This window comes from Carassius carassius, chromosome 22 (genome assembly GCF_963082965.1).
Source record: "Carassius carassius chromosome 22, fCarCar2.1, whole genome shotgun sequence".
NCBI lineage: Eukaryota > Metazoa > Chordata > Actinopteri > Cypriniformes > Cyprinidae > Carassius > Carassius carassius.
This window is the reverse complement of record NC_081776.1, coordinates 31,440,130-31,455,187: the sequence shown is the minus strand read 5'-3', so window position 1 is coordinate 31,455,187 and position 15,058 is coordinate 31,440,130. Positions and strand designations below refer to the sequence as shown.

The following is a 15,058-nucleotide window of genomic DNA, read 5'->3' as shown; positions in this document are numbered from 1 at the left end:
TATCACATTCGCCTTACACGCGAAAGGTTCCCAGCTTGAAACTGGGCGGAAACAGGTGGGGGCTTTTGTTCTTTCTGTGGTGAAATGGCTGTCTGGTAGGCAGGTGGTCCAAGCTGCAAACGCCTTAATTCCGAGGTAAGTTAAGGGAAATTATTTGGAAACTCGGCGTAGACTGCCACGCCGAATGAACTCTGTCCTGTTGTGTGTGGGATTTACGCAGATTGCCTATTTGCGTTTGGGCACATCATTGTATAGATTATGGCGAAAGAGAACTAGTGTGGAAGTGGGGAGTTTCTGTAGTGTAGTGGTCATCACGTTCGCCTAACACGCGAAAGGTCCTCGGTTTGAAACCGAGCAGAAACAGCTGCTTCCTTTTGATGAAAAGTATGAACCCTTTTTAGCCGACTGTGGGCTTTAGAAGACATTACCTTTATGCACATTTTACAGAGCCTTCAATAAAAAATGTTGGACTGTTTGAGAGAGGTAGGTAGGTTTCCGTAGCGTAGTGGTTATCACGTTCTCCTCACACGCGAAAGGTCCCCAGTTCGAAACTGGGCGGAAACAGGTGGGGGCTTTTGTTCTTTCTGTGGTGAAATGGCTGTCTGGTAGGCAGGTGGTCCAAGCTGCAAACGCCTTAATTCCGAGGTAAGTTAAGGGAAATTATTTGGAAACTCGGCATAGACTGCCACGCCGAATGAACTCTGTCCTGTTGTGTGTGGGATTTACGCAGATTACCTATTTGCGTTTGGGCACATCATTGTATAGATTATGGCGAAAGAGAACTAGTGTGGAAGTGGGGAGTTTCTGTAGTGTAGTGGTCATCACGTTCGCCTAACATGCGAAAGTTCCTCGTTTCGAAACCGAGCAGAAACAGCTGCTTCCTTTTGATGAAAAGTATGAACCCTTTTTAGCCGACTGTGGGCTTTAGAAGACATTACCTTTATGCACATTTTACAGAGCCTTCAATTAAAAATGTTGGACTGTTTGGAGAGGTAGGTAGGTTTCCGTACTGTAGTGGTTATCACGTTCGCCTCACACGCGAAAGGTCCCCAGTTCGAAACTGGGCGGGAACAGTGAATCTCTTTTTCACAATGGTTCAATTGGCATTCTGTTGAGGAGGAACTCAATGCTACCGAAGCTTTGCGGCCAAGAGGCATGAATATAGTCAGCAAAGGTGTAGTTGATGCAGAAATGAAAGAGCAGTCACTGTTTGACCTAAACCTAACCCACACTCGTGCCATTTCAAGCCTGCGTGGCTTTCTTCTGAGGAACACGAAAGAAGATATTTGTCAGAGTGGCCCTCTGTTAGGCAGCAGCTCTACGTCACGAAGGTCTTTCTTTACACAGGTGTGAAGACAATTATTAAGCCACACTAGGCAGCAGTAACTGCCACACCGACAGACTCTGTACTTTAAACCAGGCAGTTTCAATGAACAGATGGATGGTGCACTCAAAGACAAAATATTTCGTATAACGTTAAAAACAATTATATTAAATAACCTAAAAAAGAGCAAAAAAGTAATGGTCACAGAGCAATCCTTCAGACAACTGGAAAAATGCTTGGTTTGCCACTCAAAAAAAAACTATTTGCAGACTGAAGAGCACAACGCAATCTGTAATTTTTTTCGTGCTCCAAGAAGCGTGCGATGAAAAGGTCAGATCCAACCTTGACTGCAGGTTTCCGTAGTGTAGAGGTTATCACATTTGCCTTACACGCGAAAGGTCCCCAGCTTGAAACTGGGCGGAAACAGGTGGGGGCTTTTGTTCTTTCTTTGGTGAAATGGCTGTCTGGTAGGCAGGTGGTCCAAGCTGCAAACGCCTTAATTCCGAGGTAAGTTAAGGGAAATTATTTGGAAACTCGGCATAGACTGCCACGCCGAATGAACTCTGTCCTGTTGTGTGTGGGATTTACGCAGATTGCCTATTTGCGTTTGGGCACATCATTGTATAGATTATGGCGAAAGAGTACTAGTGTGGAAGTGGGGAGTTTCTGTAGTGTAGTGGTCATCACGTTCGCCTAACACGCGACAGGTCCTCGGTTCGAAACCGAGCAGAAACAACTGCTTCCTTTTGATGATATGAACCCTTTTTAGCCGACTGTTGGCTTTAGAAGACATTACCTTTATGCACATTTTACAGAGCCTTCAATTAAAAATGTTGGACTGTTTGAGGGAGGTAGGTTTCCGTAGTGTAGTGGTTATCACGTTCGCCTCACATGCGAAAGGTCCCCAGTTCGAAACTGGGCGGGAACAGTGAATCTCTTTTTCACAATGGTTCAATTGGCATTCTGTTGAGGAGGAACTCAATGCTACCGAAGCTTTGCGGCCAAGAGGCATGAATATAGTCAGCAAAGGTGTAGTTGATGCAGAAATGAAAGAGCAGTCACTGTTTGACCTAAACCTAACCCACACTCGTGCCATTTCAAGCCTGCGTGGCTTTCTTCTGAGGAACACGAAAGAAGATATTTGTCAGAGTGGCCCTCTGTTAGGCAGCAGCTCTACGTCACGAAGGCCTTTCTTTTCACAGGTGTGAAGACAATTATTAAGCCACACTAGGCAGCAGTAACTGCCACACCGACAGACTCTGTTGACAGAACCTTGACTGCAGGTTTCCGTAGTTTAGAGGTTATCACATTCGCCTTACACGCGAAAGGTCCCAAGCTCTAAACTGGGCGGAAACAGGAGGGGGCTTTTGTTCTTTCTGTGGTGAAATGGCTGTCTGGTAGGCAGGTGGTCCAAGCTGCAAACGCCTTAATTCCGAGGTAAGTTAAGGGAAATTACTTGGAAACTCGGCGTAGACTGCCAAGCCGAATGAACTCTGTCCTGTTGTGTGTGGGATTTACGCAGATTGCCTATTTGCGTTTGGGCACATCATTGTATAGATTATGGCGAAAGAGAACTAGTGTGGAAGTGGGGAGTTTCTGTAGTGTAGTGGTCATCACGTTCGCCTAACACGCGAAAGGTCCTCGTTTCGAAACCGAGCAGAAACAGCTGCTTCCTTTTGATGAAAAGTATGAACCCTTTTTAGCCGACTGTGGGCTTTAGAAGACATTACCTTTATGCACATTTTACAGAGCCTTCAATTAAAAATGTTGGACTGTTTGGAGAGGTAGGTAGGTTTCCGTACTGTAGTGGTTATCACGTTCGCCTCACACGCGAAAGGTCCCCAGTTCGAAACTGGGCGGGAACAGTGAATCTCTTTTTCACAATGGTTCAATTGGCATTCTGTTGAGGAGGAACTCAATGCTACCGAAGCTTTGCGGCCAAGAGGCATGAATATAGTCAGCAAAGGTGTAGTTGATGCAGAAATGAAAGAGCAGTCACTGTTTGACCTAAACCTAACCCACACTCGTGCCATTTCAAGCCTGCGTGGCTTTCTTCTGAGGAACACGAAAGAAGATATTTGTCAGAGTGGCCCTCTGTTAGGCAGCAGCTCTACGTCACGAAGGTCTTTCTTTACACAGGTGTGAAGACAATTATTAAGCCACACTAGGCAGCAGTAACTGCCACACCGACAGACTCTGTACTTTAAACCAGGCAGTTTCAATGAACAGATGGATGGTGCACTCAAAGACAAAATATTTCGTATAACGTTAAAAACAATTATATTAAATAACCTAAAAAAGAGCAAAAAAGTAATGGTCACAGAGCAATCCTTCAGACAACTGGAAAAATGCTTGGTTTGCCACTCAAAAAAAAACTATTTGCAGACTGAAGAGCACAACGCAATCTGTAATTTTTTTCGTGCTCCAAGAAGCGTGCGATGAAAAGGTCAGATCCAACCTTGACTGCAGGTTTCCGTAGTGTAGAGGTTATCACATTTGCCTTACACGCGAAAGGTCCCCAGCTTGAAACTGGGCGGAAACAGGTGGGGGCTTTTGTTCTTTCTTTGGTGAAATGGCTGTCTGGTAGGCAGGTGGTCCAAGCTGCAAACGCCTTAATTCCGAGGTAAGTTAAGGGAAATTATTTGGAAACTCGGCATAGACTGCCACGCCGAATGAACTCTGTCCTGTTGTGTGTGGGATTTACGCAGATTGCCTATTTGCGTTTGGGCACATCATTGTATAGATTATGGCGAAAGAGTACTAGTGTGGAAGTGGGGAGTTTCTGTAGTGTAGTGGTCATCACGTTCGCCTAACACGCGACAGGTCCTCGGTTCGAAACCGAGCAGAAACAACTGCTTCCTTTTGATGATATGAACCCTTTTTAGCCGACTGTTGGCTTTAGAAGACATTACCTTTATGCACATTTTACAGAGCCTTCAATTAAAAATGTTGGACTGTTTGAGGGAGGTAGGTTTCCGTAGTGTAGTGGTTATCACGTTCGCCTCACATGCGAAAGGTCCCCAGTTCGAAACTGGGCGGGAACAGTGAATCTCTTTTTCACAATGGTTCAATTGGCATTCTGTTGAGGAGGAACTCAATGCTACCGAAGCTTTGCGGCCAAGAGGCATGAATATAGTCAGCAAAGGTGTAGTTGATGCAGAAATGAAAGAGCAGTCACTGTTTGACCTAAACCTAACCCACACTCGTGCCATTTCAAGCCTGCGTGGCTTTCTTCTGAGGAACACGAAAGAAGATATTTGTCAGAGTGGCCCTCTGTTAGGCAGCAGCTCTACGTCACGAAGGCCTTTCTTTTCACAGGTGTGAAGACAATTATTAAGCCACACTAGGCAGCAGTAACTGCCACACCGACAGACTCTGTACTTTAAACCAGGCAGTTTCAATGAACAGATGGATGGTGCACTCAAAGACAAAATATTTCGTATAACGTTAAAAACAATTAAATTAAATAACCTAAAAAAGAGCAAAAAAGTAATGGTCACAGAGCAATCCTTCAGACAACTGGAAAAATGCTTGGTTTGCCACTCTAAAAAAGCTATTTGCAGACTGAAGAGCACAACGCAATCTGTAATTTTATTCGTGCTCCAAGAAGCGTGCGATGAAAAGGTCAGATCCAACCTTGACTGCAGGTTTCCGTAGTTTAGAGGTTATCACATTCGCCTTACACGCGAAAGGTCCCAAGCTCTAAACTGGGCGGAAACAGGAGGGGGCTTTTGTTCTTTCTGTGGTGAAATGGCTGTCTGGTAGGCAGGTGGTCCAAGCTGCAAACGCCTTAATTCCGAGGTAAGTTAAGGGAAATTACTTGGAAACTCGGCGTAGACTGCCAAGCCGAATGAACTCTGTCCTGTTGTGTGTGGGATTTACGCAGATTGCCTATTTGCGTTTGGGCACATCATTGTATAGATTATGGCGAAAGAGAACTAGTGTGGAAGTGGGGAGTTTCTGTAGTGTAGTGGTCATCACGTTCGCCTAACACGCGAAAGGTCCTCGTTTCGAAACCGAGCAGAAACAGCTGCTTCCTTTTGATGAAAAGTATGAACCCTTTTTAGCCGACTGTGGGCTTTAGAAGACATTACCTTTATGCACATTTTACAGAGCCTTCAATTAAAAATGTTGGACTGTTTGGAGAGGTAGGTAGGTTTCCGTAGTGTAGTGGTTATCACGTTCGCCTCACACGCGAAAGGTCCCCAGTTCGAAACTGGGCGGGAACAGTGAATCTCTTTTTCACAATGGTTCAATTGGCATTCTGTTGAGGAGGAACTCTATGCTACCGAAGCTTTGCGGCCAAGAGGCATGAATATAGTCAGCAAAGGTGTAGTTGATGCAGAAATGAAAGAGCAGTCACTGTTTGACCTAAACCTAACCCACACTCGTGCCATTTCAAGCCTGCGTGGCTTTCTTCTGAGGAACACGAAAGAAGATATTTGTCAGAGTGGCCCTCTGTTAGGCAGCAGCTCAACGTCACGAAGGTCTTTCTTTACACAGGTGTGAAGACAATTATTAAGCCACACTAGGCAGCAGTAACTGCCACACCGACAGACTCTGTACTTTAAACCAGGCAGTTTCAATGAACAGATGGATGGTGCACTCAAAGACAAAATATTTCGTATAACGTTAAAAACAATTAAATTAAATAACCTAAAAAAGAGCAAAAAAGTAATGGTCACAGAGCAATCCTTCAGACAACTGGAAAAATGCTTGGTTTGCCAGGCTGTCTGGTAGGCAGGTGGTCCAAGCTGCAAACGCCTTAATTCCGAGGTAAGTTAAGGGAAATTATTTGGAAACTCGGCGTAGACTGCCACGCCGAATGAACTCTGTCCTGTTGTGTGTGGGATTTACACAGATTGCCTATTTGCTTTTGGGCACATCATTGTATAGATTATGGCGAAAGAGAACTAGTGTGGAAGTGGGGAGTTTCTGTAGTGTAGTGGTCATCACGTTCGCCTAACACGAGAAAGGTCCTCTGTTCGAAACCGAGCAGAAACAGCTGCTTCCTTTTGATGAAAAGTATGAACCCTTTTTAGCCGACATTGGGCTTTAGAAGACATTACCTTTATGCACATTTTACAGAGCCTTCAATTAAAAATGTTGGACTGTTTGGAGAGGTAGGTAGGTTTCCGTAGTGTAGTGGTTATCACGTTCGCCTCACACGCGAAAGGTCCCCAGTTTGAAACTGGGTGGGAACAGTGAATCTCTTTTTCACAATGGTTTAATTGGCATTCTGTTGAGGAGGAACTCAACGCTACCGAAGCTTTCGGCTTTTTTCATGCCAAGAGGCATGAATATAGTCAGCAAATGTGTAGTTGATGCAGAAATGAAAGAGCAGTCACTGTTTGACCTAAACCTAACCCACACTCGTGCCATTTCAAGCCTGCGTGGCTTTCTTCTGAGGAACACGAAAGAAGATATTTGTCAGAGTGGCCCTCTGTTAGGCAGCAGCTCTACGTCACGAAGGCCTTTCTTTACACAGGTGTGAAGACAATTATTAAGCCACACTAGGCAGCAGTAACTGCCACACCGACAGACTCTGTACTTTAAACCAGGCAGTTTCAATGAACAGATGGATGGTGCTCTCAACGACAAAATATTTCGTATAACGTTAAAAACAATTAAATTAAATAACCTAAAAAAGAGAAAAAAGTAATGGTCACAGAGCAATCCTTCAGACAACTGGAAAAATGCTTGGTTTGCCACTCAAAAAAAAGCTATTTGCAGACTGAAGAGCACAACGCAATCTGTAATTTTATTCGTGCTCCAAGAAGCGTGCGATGAAAAGGTCAGATCCAACCTTGACTGCAGGTTTCCGTAGTGTAGAGGTTATCACATTCGCCTTACACGCGAAAGGTTCCCAGCTTGAAACTGGGCGGAAACAGGTGGGGGCTTTTGTTCTTTCTGTGGTGAAATGGCTGTCTGGTAGGCAGGTGGTCCAAGCTGCAAACGCCTTAATTCCGAGGTAAGTTAAGGGAAATTATTTGGAAACTCGGCGTAGACTGCCACGCCGAATGAACTCTGTCCTGTTGTGTGTGGGATTTACGCAGATTGCCTATTTGCGTTTGGGCACATCATTGTATAGATTATGGCGAAAGAGAACTAGTGTGGAAGTGGGGAGTTTCTGTAGTGTAGTGGTCATCACGTTCGCCTAACATGCGAAAGTTCCTCGTTTCGAAACCGAGCAGAAACAGCTGCTTCCTTTTGATGAAAAGTATGAACCCTTTTTAGCCGACTGTGGGCTTTAGAAGACATTACCTTTATGCACATTTTACAGAGCCTTCAATTAAAAATGTTGGACTGTTTGGAGAGGTAGGTAGGTTTCCGTACTGTAGTGGTTATCACGTTCGCCTCACACGCGAAAGGTCCCCAGTTCGAAACTGGGCGGGAACAGTGAATCTCTTTTTCACAATGGTTCAATTGGCATTCTGTTGAGGAGGAACTCAATGCTACCGAAGCTTTGCGGCCAAGAGGCATGAATATAGTCAGCAAAGGTGTAGTTGATGCAGAAATGAAAGAGCAGTCACTGTTTGACCTAAACCTAACCCACACTCGTGCCATTTCAAGCCTGCGTGGCTTTCTTCTGAGGAACACGAAAGAAGATATTTGTCAGAGTGGCCCTCTGTTAGGCAGCAGCTCTACGTCACGAAGGTCTTTCTTTACACAGGTGTGAAGACAATTATTAAGCCACACTAGGCAGCAGTAACTGCCACACCGACAGACTCTGTACTTTAAACCAGGCAGTTTCAATGAACAGATGGATGGTGCACTCAAAGACAAAATATTTCGTATAACGTTAAAAACAATTATATTAAATAACCTAAAAAAGAGCAAAAAAGTAATGGTCACAGAGCAATCCTTCAGACAACTGGAAAAATGCTTGGTTTGCCACTCAAAAAAAAACTATTTGCAGACTGAAGAGCACAACGCAATCTGTAATTTTTTTCGTGCTCCAAGAAGCGTGCGATGAAAAGGTCAGATCCAACCTTGACTGCAGGTTTCCGTAGTGTAGAGGTTATCACATTTGCCTTACACGCGAAAGGTCCCCAGCTTGAAACTGGGCGGAAACAGGTGGGGGCTTTTGTTCTTTCTTTGGTGAAATGGCTGTCTGGTAGGCAGGTGGTCCAAGCTGCAAACGCCTTAATTCCGAGGTAAGTTAAGGGAAATTATTTGGAAACTCGGCATAGACTGCCACGCCGAATGAACTCTGTCCTGTTGTGTGTGGGATTTACGCAGATTGCCTATTTGCGTTTGGGCACATCATTGTATAGATTATGGCGAAAGAGTACTAGTGTGGAAGTGGGGAGTTTCTGTAGTGTAGTGGTCATCACGTTCGCCTAACACGCGACAGGTCCTCGGTTCGAAACCGAGCAGAAACAACTGCTTCCTTTTGATGATATGAACCCTTTTTAGCCGACTGTTGGCTTTAGAAGACATTACCTTTATGCACATTTTACAGAGCCTTCAATTAAAAATGTTGGACTGTTTGAGGGAGGTAGGTTTCCGTAGTGTAGTGGTTATCACGTTCGCCTCACATGCGAAAGGTCCCCAGTTCGAAACTGGGCGGGAACAGTGAATCTCTTTTTCACAATGGTTCAATTGGCATTCTGTTGAGGAGGAACTCAATGCTACCGAAGCTTTGCGGCCAAGAGGCATGAATATAGTCAGCAAAGGTGTAGTTGATGCAGAAATGAAAGAGCAGTCACTGTTTGACCTAAACCTAACCCACACTCGTGCCATTTCAAGCCTGCGTGGCTTTCTTCTGAGGAACACGAAAGAAGATATTTGTCAGAGTGGCCCTCTGTTAGGCAGCAGCTCTACGTCACGAAGGCCTTTCTTTTCACAGGTGTGAAGACAATTATTAAGCCACACTAGGCAGCAGTAACTGCCACACCGACAGACTCTGTTGACAGAACCTTGACTGCAGGTTTCCGTAGTTTAGAGGTTATCACATTCGCCTTACACGCGAAAGGTCCCAAGCTCTAAACTGGGCGGAAACAGGAGGGGGCTTTTGTTCTTTCTGTGGTGAAATGGCTGTCTGGTAGGCAGGTGGTCCAAGCTGCAAACGCCTTAATTCCGAGGTAAGTTAAGGGAAATTACTTGGAAACTCGGCGTAGACTGCCAAGCCGAATGAACTCTGTCCTGTTGTGTGTGGGATTTACGCAGATTGCCTATTTGCGTTTGGGCACATCATTGTATAGATTATGGCGAAAGAGAACTAGTGTGGAAGTGGGGAGTTTCTGTAGTGTAGTGGTCATCACGTTCGCCTAACACGCGAAAGGTCCTCGTTTCGAAACCGAGCAGAAACAGCTGCTTCCTTTTGATGAAAAGTATGAACCCTTTTTAGCCGACTGTGGGCTTTAGAAGACATTACCTTTATGCACATTTTACAGAGCCTTCAATTAAAAATGTTGGACTGTTTGGAGAGGTAGGTAGGTTTCCGTACTGTAGTGGTTATCACGTTCGCCTCACACGCGAAAGGTCCCCAGTTCGAAACTGGGCGGGAACAGTGAATCTCTTTTTCACAATGGTTCAATTGGCATTCTGTTGAGGAGGAACTCAATGCTACCGAAGCTTTGCGGCCAAGAGGCATGAATATAGTCAGCAAAGGTGTAGTTGATGCAGAAATGAAAGAGCAGTCACTGTTTGACCTAAACCTAACCCACACTCGTGCCATTTCAAGCCTGCGTGGCTTTCTTCTGAGGAACACGAAAGAAGATATTTGTCAGAGTGGCCCTCTGTTAGGCAGCAGCTCTACGTCACGAAGGTCTTTCTTTACACAGGTGTGAAGACAATTATTAAGCCACACTAGGCAGCAGTAACTGCCACACCGACAGACTCTGTACTTTAAACCAGGCAGTTTCAATGAACAGATGGATGGTGCACTCAAAGACAAAATATTTCGTATAACGTTAAAAACAATTATATTAAATAACCTAAAAAAGAGCAAAAAAGTAATGGTCACAGAGCAATCCTTCAGACAACTGGAAAAATGCTTGGTTTGCCACTCAAAAAAAAACTATTTGCAGACTGAAGAGCACAACGCAATCTGTAATTTTTTTCGTGCTCCAAGAAGCGTGCGATGAAAAGGTCAGATCCAACCTTGACTGCAGGTTTCCGTAGTGTAGAGGTTATCACATTTGCCTTACACGCGAAAGGTCCCCAGCTTGAAACTGGGCGGAAACAGGTGGGGGCTTTTGTTCTTTCTTTGGTGAAATGGCTGTCTGGTAGGCAGGTGGTCCAAGCTGCAAACGCCTTAATTCCGAGGTAAGTTAAGGGAAATTATTTGGAAACTCGGCATAGACTGCCACGCCGAATGAACTCTGTCCTGTTGTGTGTGGGATTTACGCAGATTGCCTATTTGCGTTTGGGCACATCATTGTATAGATTATGGCGAAAGAGTACTAGTGTGGAAGTGGGGAGTTTCTGTAGTGTAGTGGTCATCACGTTCGCCTAACACGCGACAGGTCCTCGGTTCGAAACCGAGCAGAAACAACTGCTTCCTTTTGATGATATGAACCCTTTTTAGCCGACTGTTGGCTTTAGAAGACATTACCTTTATGCACATTTTACAGAGCCTTCAATTAAAAATGTTGGACTGTTTGAGGGAGGTAGGTTTCCGTAGTGTAGTGGTTATCACGTTCGCCTCACATGCGAAAGGTCCCCAGTTCGAAACTGGGCGGGAACAGTGAATCTCTTTTTCACAATGGTTCAATTGGCATTCTGTTGAGGAGGAACTCAATGCTACCGAAGCTTTGCGGCCAAGAGGCATGAATATAGTCAGCAAAGGTGTAGTTGATGCAGAAATGAAAGAGCAGTCACTGTTTGACCTAAACCTAACCCACACTCGTGCCATTTCAAGCCTGCGTGGCTTTCTTCTGAGGAACACGAAAGAAGATATTTGTCAGAGTGGCCCTCTGTTAGGCAGCAGCTCTACGTCACGAAGGCCTTTCTTTTCACAGGTGTGAAGACAATTATTAAGCCACACTAGGCAGCAGTAACTGCCACACCGACAGACTCTGTACTTTAAACCAGGCAGTTTCAATGAACAGATGGATGGTGCACTCAAAGACAAAATATTTCGTATAACGTTAAAAACAATTAAATTAAATAACCTAAAAAAGAGCAAAAAAGTAATGGTCACAGAGCAATCCTTCAGACAACTGGAAAAATGCTTGGTTTGCCACTCTAAAAAAGCTATTTGCAGACTGAAGAGCACAACGCAATCTGTAATTTTATTCGTGCTCCAAGAAGCGTGCGATGAAAAGGTCAGATCCAACCTTGACTGCAGGTTTCCGTAGTTTAGAGGTTATCACATTCGCCTTACACGCGAAAGGTCCCAAGCTCTAAACTGGGCGGAAACAGGAGGGGGCTTTTGTTCTTTCTGTGGTGAAATGGCTGTCTGGTAGGCAGGTGGTCCAAGCTGCAAACGCCTTAATTCCGAGGTAAGTTAAGGGAAATTACTTGGAAACTCGGCGTAGACTGCCAAGCCGAATGAACTCTGTCCTGTTGTGTGTGGGATTTACGCAGATTGCCTATTTGCGTTTGGGCACATCATTGTATAGATTATGGCGAAAGAGAACTAGTGTGGAAGTGGGGAGTTTCTGTAGTGTAGTGGTCATCACGTTCGCCTAACACGCGAAAGGTCCTCGTTTCGAAACCGAGCAGAAACAGCTGCTTCCTTTTGATGAAAAGTATGAACCCTTTTTAGCCGACTGTGGGCTTTAGAAGACATTACCTTTATGCACATTTTACAGAGCCTTCAATTAAAAATGTTGGACTGTTTGGAAAGGTAGGTAGGTTTCCGTAGTGTAGTGGTTATCACGTTCGCCTCACACGCGAAAGGTCCCCAGTTCGAAACTGGGCGGGAACAGTGAATCTCTTTTTCACAATGGTTCAATTGGCATTCTGTTGAGGAGGAACTCAATGCTACCGAAGCTTTGCGGCCAAGAGGCATGAATATAGTCAGCAAAGGTGTAGTTGATGCAGAAATGAAAGAGCAGTCACTGTTTGACCTAAACCTAACCCACACTCGTGCCATTTCAAGCCTGCGTGGCTTTCTTCTGAGGAACACGAAAGAAGATATTTGTCAGAGTGGCCCTCTGTTAGGCAGCAGCTCTACGTCACGAAGGTCTTTCTTTACACAGGTGTGAAGACAATTATTAAGCCACACTAGGCAGCAGTAACTGCCACACCGACAGACTCTGTACTTTAAACCAGGCAGTTTCAATGAACAGATGGATGGTGCACTCAAAGACAAAATATTTCGTATAACGTTAAAAACAATTAAATTAAATAACCTAAAAAAGAGCAAAAAAGTAATGGTCACAGAGCAATCCTTCAGACAACTGGAAAAATGCTTGGTTTGCCAGGCTGTCTGGTAGGCAGGTGGTCCAAGCTGCAAACGCCTTAATTCCGAGGTAAGTTAAGGGAAATTATTTGGAAACTCGGCGTAGACTGCCACGCCGAATGAACTCTGTCCTGTTGTGTGTGGGATTTACACAGATTGCCTATTTGCTTTTGGGCACATCATTGTATAGATTATGGCGAAAGAGAACTAGTGTGGAAGTGGGGAGTTTCTGTAGTGTAGTGGTCATCACGTTCGCCTAACACGAGAAAGGTCCTCTGTTCGAAACCGAGCAGAAACAGCTGCTTCCTTTTGATGAAAAGTATGAACCCTTTTTAGCCGACATTGGGCTTTAGAAGACATTACCTTTATGCACATTTTACAGAGCCTTCAATTAAAAATGTTGGACTGTTTGGAGAGGTAGGTAGGTTTCCGTAGTGTAGTGGTTATCACGTTCGCCTCACACGCGAAAGGTCCCCAGTTTGAAACTGGGTGGGAACAGTGAATCTCTTTTTCACAATGGTTTAATTGGCATTCTGTTGAGGAGGAACTCAACGCTACCGAAGCTTTCGGCTTTTTTCATGCCAAGAGGCATGAATATAGTCAGCAAATGTGTAGTTGATGCAGAAATGAAAGAGCAGTCACTGTTTGACCTAAACCTAACCCACACTCGTGCCATTTCAAGCCTGCGTGGCTTTCTTCTGAGGAACACGAAAGAAGATATTTGTCAGAGTGGCCCTCTGTTAGGCAGCAGCTCTACGTCACGAAGGCCTTTCTTTACACAGGTGTGAAGACAATTATTAAGCCACACTAGGCAGCAGTAACTGCCACACCGACAGACTCTGTACTTTAAACCAGGCAGTTTCAATGAACAGATGGATGGTGCTCTCAACGACAAAATATTTCGTATAACGTTAAAAACAATTAAATTAAATAACCTAAAAAAGAGAAAAAAGTAATGGTCACAGAGCAATCCTTCAGACAACTGGAAAAATGCTTGGTTTGCCACTCAAAAAAAAGCTATTTGCAGACTGAAGAGCACAACGCAATCTGTAATTTTATTCGTGCTCCAAGAAGCGTGCGATGAAAAGGTCAGATCCAACCTTGACTGCAGGTTTCCGTAGTGTAGAGGTTATCACATTCGCCTTACACGCGAAAGGTTCCCAGCTTGAAACTGGGCGGAAACAGGTGGGGGCTTTTGTTCTTTCTGTGGTGAAATGGCTGTCTGGTAGGCAGGTGGTCCAAGCTGCAAACGCCTTAATTCCGAGGTAAGTTAAGGGAAATTATTTGGAAACTCGGCGTAGACTGCCACGCCGAATGAACTCTGTCCTGTTGTGTGTGGGATTTACGCAGATTGCCTATTTGCGTTTGGGCACATCATTGTATAGATTATGGCGAAAGAGAACTAGTGTGGAAATGGGGAGTTTCTGTAGTGTAGTGGTCATCACGTTCGCCTAACACGCGAAAGGTCCTCGGTTAGAAACCGACCAGAAACAGCCGCTTCCTTTTGATGAAAAGTATGAACCCTTTTTAGCCGACTGTGGGCTTTAGAAGACATTACCTTTATGCACATTGTACAGAGCCTTCAATTAAAAATGTTGGACTGTTTGAGGGAGGTAGGTTTCCGTAGTGTAGTGGTTACCACGTTCGCCTCACACGCGAAAGGTCCCCAGTTCGAAACAGGTCGGGAACAGTGAATCTCGTTTTCACAATGGTTCAATTGGCATTCTGTTGAGGAGGAACCCAATGCTACCGAAGCTTTGCGGCCAAGAGGCATGAATATAGTCAGCAAAGGTGTAGTTGATGCAGAAATGAAAGAGCAGTCACTGTTTGACCTAAACCTAACCCACACTAGTGCCATTTCAAGCCTGCGTGGCTTTCTTCTGAGGAACACGAAAGAAGATATTTGTCAGAGTGGCCCTCTGTTAGGCAGCAGCTCTACGTCACGAAGGCCTTTCTTTACACAGGTGTGAAGACAATTATTAAGCCACACTAGGCAGCAGTAACTGCCACACCGACAGACTCTGTACTTTAAACCAGGCAGTTTCAATGAACAGATGGATGGTGCACTCAAAGACAAAATATTTCGTATAACGTTAAAAACAATTAAATTAAATAACCTAAAAAAGAGCAAAAAAGTAATGGTCACATAGCAATCCTTCAGACAACTGGAAAAATGCTTGGTTTGCCACTCAAAAAAAACTATTTGCAGACTGAAGAGCACAACGCAATCTGTAATTTTATTCGTGCTCCAAGAAGCGTGCGATGAAAAAGTCAGATCCAACCTTGACTGCAGGTTTCCGTAGTGTAGAGGTTATCACATTCGCCTTACACGCGAAAGGTCCCCAGCTCAAAACTGGGCGGAAACAGGTGGGGGCTTT

General features: G+C 44.7%; 23 non-coding genes across 23 annotated transcripts; all 23 read left to right on the top strand.

Annotated features, from left to right (window-relative positions):
- Window positions 1-290: 290 nt before the first annotated feature.
- On the top strand, window positions 291-363 carry trnav-aac (transfer RNA valine (anticodon AAC)). The gene has a single exon. It is a non-coding gene; the product is annotated as a tRNA-Val (tRNA).
- Window positions 364-1,000: 637 nt separating this feature from the next.
- On the top strand, window positions 1,001-1,073 carry trnav-cac (transfer RNA valine (anticodon CAC)). The gene has a single exon. It is a non-coding gene; the product is annotated as a tRNA-Val (tRNA).
- A 913-nt stretch (window positions 1,074-1,986) lies between these two features.
- On the top strand, window positions 1,987-2,059 carry trnav-aac (transfer RNA valine (anticodon AAC)). Its single transcript has one exon. It is a non-coding gene; the product is annotated as a tRNA-Val (tRNA).
- Window positions 2,060-2,179: 120 nt separating this feature from the next.
- On the top strand, window positions 2,180-2,252 carry trnav-cac (transfer RNA valine (anticodon CAC)). The gene has a single exon. It is a non-coding gene; the product is annotated as a tRNA-Val (tRNA).
- A 664-nt stretch (window positions 2,253-2,916) lies between these two features.
- Window positions 2,917-2,989, top strand: trnav-aac (transfer RNA valine (anticodon AAC)). Its single transcript has one exon. It is a non-coding gene; the product is annotated as a tRNA-Val (tRNA).
- A 127-nt stretch (window positions 2,990-3,116) lies between these two features.
- Window positions 3,117-3,189, top strand: trnav-cac (transfer RNA valine (anticodon CAC)). The gene has a single exon. It is a non-coding gene; the product is annotated as a tRNA-Val (tRNA).
- Window positions 3,190-4,102: 913 nt separating this feature from the next.
- On the top strand, window positions 4,103-4,175 carry trnav-aac (transfer RNA valine (anticodon AAC)). Its single transcript has one exon. It is a non-coding gene; the product is annotated as a tRNA-Val (tRNA).
- Window positions 4,176-4,295: 120 nt separating this feature from the next.
- On the top strand, window positions 4,296-4,368 carry trnav-cac (transfer RNA valine (anticodon CAC)). The gene has a single exon. It is a non-coding gene; the product is annotated as a tRNA-Val (tRNA).
- Window positions 4,369-5,280: 912 nt separating this feature from the next.
- Window positions 5,281-5,353, top strand: trnav-aac (transfer RNA valine (anticodon AAC)). The gene has a single exon. It is a non-coding gene; the product is annotated as a tRNA-Val (tRNA).
- A 127-nt stretch (window positions 5,354-5,480) lies between these two features.
- On the top strand, window positions 5,481-5,553 carry trnav-cac (transfer RNA valine (anticodon CAC)). The gene has a single exon. It is a non-coding gene; the product is annotated as a tRNA-Val (tRNA).
- A 902-nt stretch (window positions 5,554-6,455) lies between these two features.
- trnav-cac (transfer RNA valine (anticodon CAC)) lies at window positions 6,456-6,528 on the top strand. The gene has a single exon. It is a non-coding gene; the product is annotated as a tRNA-Val (tRNA).
- Window positions 6,529-7,650: 1,122 nt separating this feature from the next.
- Window positions 7,651-7,723, top strand: trnav-cac (transfer RNA valine (anticodon CAC)). The gene has a single exon. It is a non-coding gene; the product is annotated as a tRNA-Val (tRNA).
- A 913-nt stretch (window positions 7,724-8,636) lies between these two features.
- trnav-aac (transfer RNA valine (anticodon AAC)) lies at window positions 8,637-8,709 on the top strand. The gene has a single exon. It is a non-coding gene; the product is annotated as a tRNA-Val (tRNA).
- A 120-nt stretch (window positions 8,710-8,829) lies between these two features.
- Window positions 8,830-8,902, top strand: trnav-cac (transfer RNA valine (anticodon CAC)). Its single transcript has one exon. It is a non-coding gene; the product is annotated as a tRNA-Val (tRNA).
- Window positions 8,903-9,566: 664 nt separating this feature from the next.
- Window positions 9,567-9,639, top strand: trnav-aac (transfer RNA valine (anticodon AAC)). Its single transcript has one exon. It is a non-coding gene; the product is annotated as a tRNA-Val (tRNA).
- A 127-nt stretch (window positions 9,640-9,766) lies between these two features.
- trnav-cac (transfer RNA valine (anticodon CAC)) lies at window positions 9,767-9,839 on the top strand. The gene has a single exon. It is a non-coding gene; the product is annotated as a tRNA-Val (tRNA).
- Window positions 9,840-10,752: 913 nt separating this feature from the next.
- trnav-aac (transfer RNA valine (anticodon AAC)) lies at window positions 10,753-10,825 on the top strand. Its single transcript has one exon. It is a non-coding gene; the product is annotated as a tRNA-Val (tRNA).
- Window positions 10,826-10,945: 120 nt separating this feature from the next.
- Window positions 10,946-11,018, top strand: trnav-cac (transfer RNA valine (anticodon CAC)). Its single transcript has one exon. It is a non-coding gene; the product is annotated as a tRNA-Val (tRNA).
- A 912-nt stretch (window positions 11,019-11,930) lies between these two features.
- trnav-aac (transfer RNA valine (anticodon AAC)) lies at window positions 11,931-12,003 on the top strand. Its single transcript has one exon. It is a non-coding gene; the product is annotated as a tRNA-Val (tRNA).
- Window positions 12,004-12,130: 127 nt separating this feature from the next.
- Window positions 12,131-12,203, top strand: trnav-cac (transfer RNA valine (anticodon CAC)). Its single transcript has one exon. It is a non-coding gene; the product is annotated as a tRNA-Val (tRNA).
- A 902-nt stretch (window positions 12,204-13,105) lies between these two features.
- Window positions 13,106-13,178, top strand: trnav-cac (transfer RNA valine (anticodon CAC)). Its single transcript has one exon. It is a non-coding gene; the product is annotated as a tRNA-Val (tRNA).
- A 922-nt stretch (window positions 13,179-14,100) lies between these two features.
- trnav-aac (transfer RNA valine (anticodon AAC)) lies at window positions 14,101-14,173 on the top strand. The gene has a single exon. It is a non-coding gene; the product is annotated as a tRNA-Val (tRNA).
- An 800-nt stretch (window positions 14,174-14,973) lies between these two features.
- On the top strand, window positions 14,974-15,046 carry trnav-uac (transfer RNA valine (anticodon UAC)). The gene has a single exon. It is a non-coding gene; the product is annotated as a tRNA-Val (tRNA).
- Window positions 15,047-15,058: the final 12 nt, after the last annotated feature.